General features: G+C 47.5%; 1 non-coding gene across 1 annotated transcript; it reads right to left on the bottom strand.

Annotated features, from left to right (window-relative positions):
- Positions 1-11,316: 11,316 nt before the first annotated feature.
- Positions 11,317-11,388, bottom strand: Trnam-cau (transfer RNA methionine (anticodon CAU)). Its single transcript has one exon. It is a non-coding gene; the product is annotated as a tRNA-Met (tRNA).
- Positions 11,389-12,347: the final 959 nt, after the last annotated feature.

The following is a 12,347-nucleotide window of genomic DNA, read 5'->3' on the forward strand; positions in this document are numbered from 1 at the left end:
TTTTTTTTCTTTATTGCCGGTTTGCAACACATTTACAGATATCAAGAAAAACAATGTAAAGAAATTTAAAAGCGCCTGCCACACTTAGGCTGACGCTAGGTATTTAAAAGCACTTGATAGATGCCAGTTCATCTAATACTGAAGTCCATTCATTGTCCTCGTTTCTTGCCTTGTACACCTCTCGCATTAGGAGCATGCTCTCTATAAAGTTTTCCCTTGCAGATACGATTCTAATATGCTCATGGCGTACCGCCATTCGAGTCTTCCATAGACTATGAAGACACAATAACATGAACACATCATGAGGCACTCCATTATCATTAGATGTAGGGAGAAAGCGGATTCCATACGGCGTCACCGGTAGTTCCTTCTTTAATGTACGTTTAAGAACGTCCCACAAGAACACTACATCGGAGCAGTCCAGAAAAATGTGTTCTATTGTTTCTGGTTTTCTGCATCTTAAACAGTTTACTGACCATGCTACAAACAGGCCTTTCTCTTTGAGCCATGGCTTAACCGGTAACGTTTCACTGTGAAGTTGAAAGAAAAAGGACTTGGCTGACGAGCGCAAGGGCATCCGCTTTACCCTTTTTAACACATTTGCTCCACTTTCTATACAAAATTTGGTCCTATAAATTGGTAAAGGCGGACATATCTCAACAACATCTTTGTATAGCTTTTTGCGCTTAACACTACTCAAATACTCTAAAGAAAAACGCGCGCACAAAAATTGGTAAGCCCATACAACTTCACGCAGAAAGCCCTTGATAATATTTGTTCTCGCTAGTGTAGTTGACATAATATAATTTGGTAAAACGCCACTCAGACGTTCTTGAAACACAGTTAACAGAAAAACATTTCTTTGATCGCGCAAAAACAGAAATCGCGAAACCACTTGCCTCAAGAACAAGTGAGCTAGGCCAAGGCCACCTCGCTTAACTGAGGTGAACAAATTGGTACGGCTCGTACGCTCCCACACAGATCCCCAGATAAAGACGGCAAATTCCCGGTGCATTTTTGTATGCTCGTTCTAGATGCGCAGAGGGCCTGTAGCACGAACCAAATCTTAGCGACAAGAAAGAGGTTGCATACTGTTGCTCTCGTGAACATGGAAAGGTCCCTTCCACCAAACGTTTTTGTTTTTTCCTTCACTTCTGCGCATTGCTCTTTCCAGTAGTCTTTCGTGTCCCTGAAATGCTGTAGCGGTACACCGAGGTACCTCATAGGCGAAGACGTCCAATGTACACTTTCTATTTCAGTGGGAATGTCTTCCCAAGCCCCGTGCAATAGTCCTACTGATTTTCCCCAATTTATAACACTCCCTGACATTTTACAGAAATTTCTTGCCACGTCGACCGCTTTAGTGACGCTGTCTTTATCGCTACAAAACACTGCTACATCATCTGCGTATGCTAGTAGCTCTATTTCAATAGAACCTACCCTATAACCTACGATATCGCTACACGAACGCACCTTTAAACAGAAAGGCTCCAAGTATAATGCAAAAAGCAACGGCGACAAACAACATCCCTGTCTCACAGATGATTTGAGTTGTATACTTTCTGTTAATGTCTTATTAATTATAATCTTAGAAACTATTCGATCATAGCACATTTTAACACCTTCTGTCAACACAGATCCAACATTCACATGTTCAAGTACAAGAAAAAGGATTTCATGCGCCACCCTATCGAAGGCCTTTTCCAAATCTAACTGTAGTATTGCGACCTTCTCTGAAAAGGCATCGCAACACTCGAGGACCGTTCGTGCCACATGAATGTTAGTCATAATTGATCGTCCTTTTATTCCACACGTCTGATGTGGTCCTATTAACTTCTGTATGACCGACTGCAGTCGCCTCCCGAGAACTTTGGTGTATATTTTGTAGTCCGTATTTGTAAGGCTAATAGGGCGATATGTCCGCACCGAAAGTAAAGTTTGAGGGTCGTCGCTCTTCGGTATTAATACTACATGACTCTCATGAAAGGACGGTGGTAGAACTTGCTTCTCATATGCCTCATTAATTAACTCATGTACAATTATTGCCATATCCTTTTTAAAAGCCTTATAAAAAGCTGCGCCTAATCCGTCAGGGCCTGGTGATTTATCTACCGCTAACTCATTCATGGCGTGTTCTATTTCAGCGACAGTAATTGGCTGCTCGAGATTCAGCCTTACATCGTCATCCAACTTTGGAAGAAGCTTCAAAAAGTGATTTTCGAATCCTTCCGCAAGCTCTCGTTCACTGCCTAACAACTCGCTGTAATGCTCATGAAAAGCCCGCTGAATGTATTCGTTCTCTCGAACAATTTCGTTTCGATATGTGATGGCTCTTATCTCGTTTCGTGAAGCGTAGCTCTTTTCGTCCGAAAGCGCTCTTTTTGTCGGATTTTCACCGCACCATAATCTTTCTGCGCGCGCACGTATAACCGCACCTCGATACTTTTCTTGATCAACGCTTTCTAACTGAAATTTTACTTCTTTTATTCCCTTCGCAAAGATACCTGGGCAAGAACTTTCCATAGTTAGGTAGAAGTCAAGTTGGCATTGTAACTCTTTTTCTTTTCTTTTTTCCTCCCGGCGTAATGTGCATGATCTTTCCATTGCCATTAACTTCGTTTCCTGCTTGAAACATTCCCATGCTTCCGCAATACTTTTACAGTCCTTCTCTAAAAGGTTCTGAATGTTATGGTTAACTTTCTTAACGAACAGTTCGTCATCTAGCAGTTTGGAATTTAACTTCCACAACGCCCAGTTAAATTTTGGTTTTCTAGGTCCCAATGCCAACATAACTAAACAGTGGTCACTGAAACACACAGATTTGACCTCATAGCTGCTACACATTGTAACCAAGTCAGCTGTCATGTATATCCTATCCAATCGTGCATGGCTGGCTCCTTGAAAATGCGTGAACTTAGGAGTCGAGCCATATCCCATGACATAACCAACATCTACCAAATTGCCTTCGCTTATACTCGTGGCTAAAAATTGCGCGCTTGCGTCGTGAACCGTAGGGCTTAGCACTCGGTCCTCAGCATAGCAAACACAGTTGAAGTCTCCCATCAATAAAATGTTGATTTGACAATTCAATTGACTTTTAAGGCCTTCAAAGAACACCTTGCGCTCACATACTTTGTTAGGTGCGTAAACACATATCGCTCGCCACTTCACCGCTCCATTTACAAAGTCGCACACTATTTGACGGCCATTAACATCACACACAACATTTTCAATAACTATGTTCAGTGCACTCCGAATAAAAAGGGCGCACCCACCAGCTTTACCAACAGAATGTGATACACACACATAATACCGTGGCCGAAACGCATCTACCATACGGTCCATTCCTTCTTCACTTTCGACTTTAGTTTCCTGCACGGCGATAATATCTAGATCAGTTTCCATGAACAGTCTGCTTAGCTGGTACTGTTTTCGTTTAGACCCAAGGCCCCTTACATTAATACTACCAACTCGTATCGTGATATCTGTGGGATTCATTATGCTATGAAGAAAGAACGGACCGACCACACTCTTTGCACACAACTAGCTGCACACTCACGTTTGCTGGTACTGCGCAGCGAAAACCATCCTCTGGACTGCCGTCGTTGGATGCCATATCTATGGATTTCCATCGTGCAAATTGTGCCTTGTTGCAGTGGCCCGTTGCCACACCGCCCCAAGCAAGCCCCGCCACCCCACCCCTACCCCCCACCCACTCCGGCAAAAAAGAAAAGTAACACTGGTACACACATTATCACACTATGTCGGTGCCGGCGCCGACGGTTTCCTGTCGGGTGGCAAGTTCGGTGCCGGCTTCAGCGTCGATCGACGGACATTGGTGGTCTTCAAGGGAGGCTCGCTTTGAGCCACCTGGCTTTGAGCCCCTGGTTCGCCGTCATTGCTTTCCTCAAGGGTCCTTTTCGCTGCCGCACCGCTGGTGTCCATAGGGGTTTCCTTGTCTGTTGGCGTCTTCACTTTCTCTTTATTGCAGTCCTTTGTGGCGACCTTAGTCGCTGCGTCCCTGGCCGGCGTTTCCGCGGCTGGCTCTGCTCCTTGCACTTTACCTTCCTTTCCGGCTTTGACGATTTCGGTAGACTCGTCAGGCATACCCACGCCTTTCACCTTTGTGTTTTGCGTAACGCTGAGACCGCCAGCCGCTTCCTCAGCGTCAGCGGCATCCATGACGTGCTCTTCAATGACCTCGTCGATCTTCGCAGGGCCTGCGATGTTCGCATACGTCCGCACACACTGGCTCTCATCGTGCCCAAAGCGCCGGCAAAAGGCACAACGGGGTACGCGGCACTCCCGCCTTATATGTCCTGTGCGGTTGCACCTCAGGCACAAAGAAGCCCTTCCAGGGGCCACGAGAAGTGCCATCATACCGGCCACTCGAAACTGATGTGGCAGATCGTCGATGGTCACGCCAGCCTTGAGCTTCAAGGTTACGGTGCGTGTTGTCGACCCTTTGTCCGTGATGCCTTGCACCCGCCAGCGTTGTCTCGCCACGTCAGTGGCTTTTCCATAAGGGGCGAGAGCCGCACGGACGTCTTCGTCCGGGACATGGTGAAGGAGCCAGAACACCTTCACGCGTACCTCCTGACTTGCAGGGTCCAGCACTAGGCATCTTCTTTCTTTCACCATAATTTCGCCGAACGCCAACATTTTCTTCGTCGCCTCCGAGCTCCTGAAGGTAACCGCCCAAACGTGGTTCATCTGGAACGCCCCCAAGCTAACAACCTCGGGCAGCAGTCCCAGACGAGCCAGCGTGTCCCTGAAATCTTCGGCGCGTAAAGGCCTAGCGGTCACATCCCCGTGAAGGAAAACAGTATTCAAAACGCAGGGTCCTGTTGGCAATTGCGGCAAAACAACTTGGTATTCCTTGTCTTCATCGGCAATAATCCTGTTTCCGCGGCTCGGCTGAGCCCCAAACACCGCTCCACCGGAGCAAGACATTCCGCGTCCGTACCGAACGGTAGCCGGAAGTCCACGGGCGCCACTCTGCTTTACTGTTAATGCGCGTAAATTCGCACACATTTGTAATCAACGATTTAAGCTTCTTAAAGCGCGGAAAGGAGGCGTCGTGCATGAGTGCGATTCACGGCATACAATATTGCACGTCGACATGAAATAACGCGCTGATTAGATAATTCTGTAAAATGTGAGAAAAATAAAAATATGTCTAGCAGAGCGTGGTTTCGATCCACGGACCTCTCGGTTATAGGCCCAGCACGCTTCCACTGCGCCCCTCTGTTTTACTGTTAATGCGCGTAAATTCGCACAAATTTGTAATCAACGATTTAAGCTTCTTAAAGCGCGGAAAGGAGGCGTCGTGCATGAGTGCGATTCACGGCATACAATATTGCACGCGGACATGAAATAACGCGCTGATCAGATAATTCTGTAAAATGTGAGAAAAATAAAAATATGTCTAGCAGAGCGTGGTTTCGATCCACGGACCTCTCGGTTATAGGCCCAGCACGCTTCCACTGCGCCCCTCTGCTTTATTTTTTTTTTATTTATTGCCGGTCTTCGACATAAGACAGTACATAGAAATTACCACACACTCCAATAACACAAATGCACGCTATTGCACAAAAAAAAGGAAAAAAGGGAAAAAAAAGTAAGTCGTCCGTCCGTATAGGACCGACGTTGTCACGTTAAAATTCCTTCATGGCTGCCAGAGCAACCAGCCTTGACAGCCAATCCGGTACATACACTTTCATTTTCTGTTCGTCAATAAAGCGAGATACACATTCTTTGAAATAAATCCTCGCGGGCCTCGCGTCGGGGTCACAGTGGTACCCTGCCATACGAGCCCGCCATAAACAGTGGAGTGCAATCAGCATAATAAAGTCATAAGGAACCCCGTCATCGTCCTTAATTGAGAGATACCTGATCCCATGGGGGTCCACTGGCAATTCTTTCTTTAGTGTTCGCTGTAACACGTCCCAGAAGTAAACCCCCTCCCAACAGTGCAAAAAAACATGGTCTATGGTTTCGGGCTGCTTGCAGATCAAGCAGTGCGATCCCCATGGTACAGTACAACCCCGTTCTTTCATAAAAGTCTTGACGGGGAGCGTTCCGGTATGAAGGTTAAAGAAAAATGTTTTTACCCCGGGTGACACCTCCATGCGTTTCACCCGTTTAAGCACATCCTGTCCTGCCCCTCCACTGTATATGGCTCTATATAATGGTACTGGGAAAAGTACATCAGCAAGGTCTCTATACAGTGTTTTTCTTTTCACTTCACAAAGATAATCACTTGAAAAGCGCACAGTGAGGAAGCGTACACTTTCGACCACTTCCTTGAGATACCCACGAAGTGTTCCGATCATGCTTCTGTACTGACAACATGTTCCGGCAATGCGTCGCTCAACCTGAGCTGGCAAACAGTGCGCAGAAAAGGGTCTCGCGTATCGCGAAAAAACAAAAATCTGTTTACCAGCTGTCTAACAAAGAGATGAATTAAGCCCAGACCCCCGTCCTTCACTCTTCTGAACAAGTTTGTTCGGCTGCACCTTTCCCATGTCGAACCCCAGATGAAAACCGCAAACACTCTGTGCAGCCTTTGCACGTTTGCCCGGGAACAATGGAGCACTTGCATGACATAATACAACTTAGAGATAAAGAAAATATTGCAAACTGTCGCTCTTGCAAAAATAGACAGGTTAGTTCCTTGCCATCTGTCTACTTTATCTTTCATTTCTTTGGTTTGACTCCTCCAGTATTCCTCGCTGCTGTTGTAGCTGTCGAGGGGAACACCTAGATACCGTGCAGGAGTTTTCATCCAGTTCACGTTCGCGAAGTAGTCCGGTGCAGACGGCCACTCCCCGTGCCATAGTCCAAGGGATTTGCCCCAATTTACTCTGCTGCCCGTGACGTCACAGAAGTGCTTCACTACAGTTATTGCTTCGGTTATACTTGGTTTGTCTGTGCAACACACTGCGATGTCGTCTGCATACGCGAGTACTTTAACTTCGGCCGCTGCCAGCCTAAAACCACGTATTCTGACATTTTCAGTGATTGCCAGACACATTGCTTCAATATATATAGCGAACAGAAGCGGACTGAGGGGGCAGCCTTGGCGCACTGAACGCATGATGTTAATGGGGGCCCCCAGTGACTTATTAACAATTAACCGCGTTGTGCTGTTCTGATACGCCAAGGCCACTCCCTCAGTGATGATGGAACCAACATTAACATGATCTAAGATTGCAAACAAAATAGCATGCGCGACACAGTCAAACGCTTTCTCGAGGTCAAGCTGAAGAACTGCAACGCCGCTATAGGTGACGTCACAGCACTCGAGAACACACCGCATCCTATGGATGTTCGCAAAAATAGATCGCCCCTTGATGCCGCAAGTTTGGTGGTCAGCGACTATTTCCTTGATGACACTTTGGAGTCTGGTGGCTATAACCTTCATAAATATTTTATAATCGATGTTAGTTAATGATATGGGCCTGTAGGATGTGACGAGCTTTAGTTTATCTATTTGATCGGTCTTAGGTATTAGTATAGTGTGCGCTTTTCCAAAGGAAGGTGGCAAGGATTTCTGCTCATATGCGTCATTAAATACCGCAGCTAGCAAAGGAGCCAGTTCGCTTTTAAACGTCTTATACCAACCAGCGCTGAGACCATCAGGTCCGGGTGACTTGCCCAGGTTCAAATCGTCGATTGCTTTCTCGACTTCCCTCTGGGTTATTCTGCCTTCTAGTCCTTCTTTGGTGTCATCATCCAATCGCGGCATACGATGGAGAAAAGCAGCTTTAAACCCATCTAAATTGGCAGCTTGGAATGCAAAGAGCGACTGGTAGTACTCCGTGAAAGCGCGGCCTAAGCTTTCGTTGTCTTCAACAACACTGCCGTTCATTAAAATCTTATCAACATTGTTGCGTCGTCCGTGCGCCTTTTCTAGTCCAAGCGCCCTTTTTGTGGGCGTCTCCCCTGCCGCTAGTGCATCGGCACGTGCTCGAACAATGGCACCTTGATAACGCTCTTTATCAAACTGTTCAAGCTTTTGCTTGATGTTTCGCACGTCGTCTTTGTACGCCCCAGGCTGTCTGCACTCAAGCGTAATAAGCTGTCTGAGTAGTGTTCTAAAACCCTTTTCTTTCACTTCCCTCTCATATTTTAGGCAGCTCGATCGGTCCAAGGCTTTCATTTTAACGTTTTGTTTAAAGCATTCCCACTTTTCCACTATTGTTTCCGATGTTGCTTCGCGTATTTTATTAACCATATCGCGTACTGCGGCAAGAAATGGCTCATCGATTAGTAGCATTGCATTCATTTTCCAGAGGTCCCAATTGAAAGCATGTCTCCTTTTCTCTATGCCGACTTCACATTTAACCAGACAGTGGTCCGAGAACGCCACAGGTACAACGCAATAGCCATGGCATTTTGGGATTGCATCCAACGAAATGTACATGCGATCCAATCGCGCATGGCTACTACCCTGAAAACGCGTAAACGTCACTTCATGACCAGCTTCGAGACACTCAAAGACATCGTCAAGTTCATTTTCGCTTATTATATTGGACAACACATCACTACTTTTGTCACGCATACCGGCATTGTTGACTCTGTCTTTAGCGCTCAGCACACAATTGAAGTCTCCTAACAGGATTACGCGCTTATCACACCAGACATACTGTTCAAGGTTCTAAAAGAATAAGACACGCTCATCCACAGAGTTCGGTGCGTATACGCATATGATGCGAAACTCGACATCACTCGTGAAAACATCACAAAAAGCAATCCTTCCAGACTCACAAGAAAATACTCTTTGAATCTGTATTCCTGGCAGCTTCTTTACAAAAAGAAGGCAGCCCCCGGACGTGCCAATCGCATGACTAACCACCGCAAAATACCTAGTCGTGAAACGTCACACCATGCTCCCGGTCTCCTCCTCCCCGTCTACCTTAGTTTCCTGGACGGCTAGTACGTCTATGTCATGGTCAGTGACTAACCGTAGGAGCTGACTTTGCCTACGACTAGCCGCCAACCCTCTCACATTTAATGTGGCAATACTAAAGGACGGAATTTCAGCCATCTTGAACTAGTGAAAAAGTAGGCCCGGAGCATGGTGCTTACCGTTCACGACTAGCCCTCGGCTAGTCGCCTCCGGGACCCTCCGTCTTCCCGGCGGCGTTAGTGGCCGGTGCTTTGTCACCAGGTGTTCTCTCAGGAGGAACGTTCGGTTTTGGCTTGAAGCCCATCCGCCTTCCCAGCGGCGTCTTGGTCGGCGGTCCCTCACTGCTGTTGGTTGCACTCTCGTCCCTGTCCTTGGTCTCCTCGTGGGAGCGCTTGACTGGGGCACCAAGGGTCGTTGTCCGGTCGCCGTCGATGACGGCTTTGTCCTGCTGCATTGCTGTTTCGTCGTCATCGGCCGCGTCTTCACCAACGCCTCCGGTCGCCTGGACCTCTGCAGTCGGGAGCTTTTCCGGCAAACTCGGCTTCTCAGCAGCCTCGGCCAACTTGCCGTCTGCACCCTCGTTCGACGTACCATTGCTTGTCGGTGACGGCACCAGGTCTCCAGCTCCTTTGGCAGCGTCCTCCGCCTCCACAACGTCCATGACGTGCTCTGCCGCAACGTCATTCGCAGCTGGGACTGTCACGGCGGCGTAGGATTTCACACAGTCAGCGTCAACGTGGCCGAATCGTCTGCACCGTGAACAGCGGGGGACTTTGCACTCCCGGCGGACGTGTCCCGTGCCTTGGCAGCGCAAGCACTGCATGGGGCGACCGGGAACAACCACCAGGGCCAACTCACCGCCGACGCGGACCTGGTGAGGGAGGTCCTCCACCTTGACTCCACTTTTCAGCTTCAGCAGCACGGTCCTTGTGGTTGACGTCTTTTCTCCCATGCCTTGGACACGCCACCTCTCCCGGCTCACTTCCTCGACCTTGCCGAAATCTGCGAACGCCGTGCGGACGTCCTCGTCGGCGACGCCGTACAGCAGCCAGTGAAGCCGAAGCTTCACCTGCTGGTCCTGCGGGTCAACGATGACGCACCGTCGTCCCTTTACTTGTAGTTCCTTGAGGGCCAACAGTCGTTTTGTGGCGGTCGCATCCTTGAGGATCACCGCCCAGACGTGGTTAATTTGGTACGCCCCTATGCATAGCACCTCAGGCAGCAAACCTGTCGGCAGCAGGGCGTCCCTGAAATCTTCGACCTTGTAAGGTCTCGCACGCACATCACCGTGCAAAAACACGGTATTAATCGCCAATCGTCCTTGGGGCAGTTGAGGCAGAATAAACGGATATTCGATATCTTCATCGTTGCGCCTGTTTCCGCGGCCAAAAGTGACCGCTGTCGCTGCCCCTGAAGAGGCCATGATTCGACGATCCGTCACGCTCGGTGGCCGGAAGCAGAATGTGCGCCACTCTGCTTTACTGTTAGTGCGCGTATATTCGCACAAATTTGTAATCAACGATTTAAGCTTCTTAAATCGCGGAAAGGAGGCGTCGTGCATGAGTGCGATTCACGGCATACAATATTGCACGCGGACATGAAATAACGCGCTGATTAGATAATTCGGTAAAATGTGAGAAAAATAAAAATATGTCTAGCAGAGCGTCGTTTCGATCCACGGACCTCTGGGTTATGGGCCCAGCACGCTTCCACTGCGCCCCTCTGCTTTACTGTTAATGCGCGTAAATTCGCACAAATTTGTAATCAACGATTTAAGCTTCTTAAAGCGCGGAAAGGAGGCGTCGTGCATGAGTGCGATTCACGGCATACAATATTGCACGCGGACATGAAATAACGCGCTGATTAGATAATTCTGTAAAATGTGAGAAAAATAAAAATATGTCTAGCAGAGCGTGGTTTCGATCCACGGACCTCTGGGTTATAGGCCCAGCACGCTTCCACTGCGCCCCTCTGCTTTACTGTTAATGCGCGTAAATTCGCACAAATTTGTAATCAACGATTTAAGCTTCTTAAAGCGCGGAAAGGAGGCGTCGTGCATGAGTGCGATTCACGGCATACAATATTGCACGCGGACATGAAATAACGCGCTGATTAGATAATTCTGTAAAATGTGAGAAAAATAAAAATATGTCTAGCAGAGCGTTGTTTCGATCCACGGACCTCTGGGTTATAGGCCCAGCACGCTTCCACTGCGCCCCTCTGCTTTCCTGTTAATGCGCGTAAATTCGCACACATTTGTAATCAACGATTTAAGCTTCTTAAAGCGCGGAAAGGAGGCGTCGTGCATCAGAGCGATTCACGGAATACAATATTGCACGCGGACATGAAATAACGCGCTGATTAGATAATTCTGTAAAATGTGAGAAAAACAAAAATATATGTAGCAGAGCGTGGTTTCGATCCACGGACCTCTGGGTTATGGGCCCAGCACGCTTCCACTGCGCCACTCTGCTTTACTGTAAATGCGTGTAAATTCGCTCACATTTGTAATAAACGATTTAAGCTTCTTAAAGCGCGGAAAGGAGGCGTCGTGCATCAGAGCGATTCACGGAATACAATATTGCACGCGGACATGAAATAACGCGCTGATTAGAAATTTCTGTAAAATGTGAGAAAAACAAAAATATCCGTAGCAGAGTGTGGTTTCCATCCACGGACCTCTGGGTTATGGGCCCAGCACGCTTCCACTGCGCCACTCTGTTTTTTTTTTTTATTTATGAACCTTGTTTTATTCACACACACAGATACACATACACATGTAAAAGTACGCTGGCCTACTTGGGCCACCGTAGCAAGCTAAAATTTTTTGAACTCCACCAATTCATCAAGGACATCCAACCAATCAGGCGGTTCCGTCTGTACACGAAATATTTCACGTATGAAAACAATACTTTCAACAAAATTTTCTCGCGTTGACCGCAGGTTTACATCAGCATGCGTTACCGCCATCCGTGTTTTCGAAAGAGGATGGAGGCCTAAGAGCATTATCATATCATATGGGAACTCTTGATCGCTGTCTACCGGCAGGAAGCGTATACCCTGCGGTGTTATCGGCAGTTCCTTTTTAAGCGTTCTTTGCAAGACGTCCCAGTAAAATACGGCATCCCAGCACTCAATAAATGCGTGCTCAATGGTCTCGGGTTTCTTACAGATTACACAGTTTGTCGTCCAGGGCACGAATATTCTTTTGTCGGCCAACCATGTTTTCACAGGAAGGGTAGATGTATGCCACTTGAAGAAAAAAGATTTTGCATTCGCTCTCACTGGCATCCTTTTAACTCTTTTTAACACATCTTGCCCAGGGCTTCCATAGTATTTCATTCTGTACATAGGCACTGGCAGCATAACTTCAACTAAATCTTTGTAAAGTTTCTTTCTTGTCACTGTGCTCAGATATTGCATTGAAAATCGA

Source organism: Dermacentor silvarum, unplaced genomic scaffold (assembly GCF_013339745.2).
Source record: "Dermacentor silvarum isolate Dsil-2018 unplaced genomic scaffold, BIME_Dsil_1.4 Seq482, whole genome shotgun sequence".
Lineage (NCBI taxonomy): Eukaryota > Metazoa > Arthropoda > Arachnida > Ixodida > Ixodidae > Dermacentor > Dermacentor silvarum.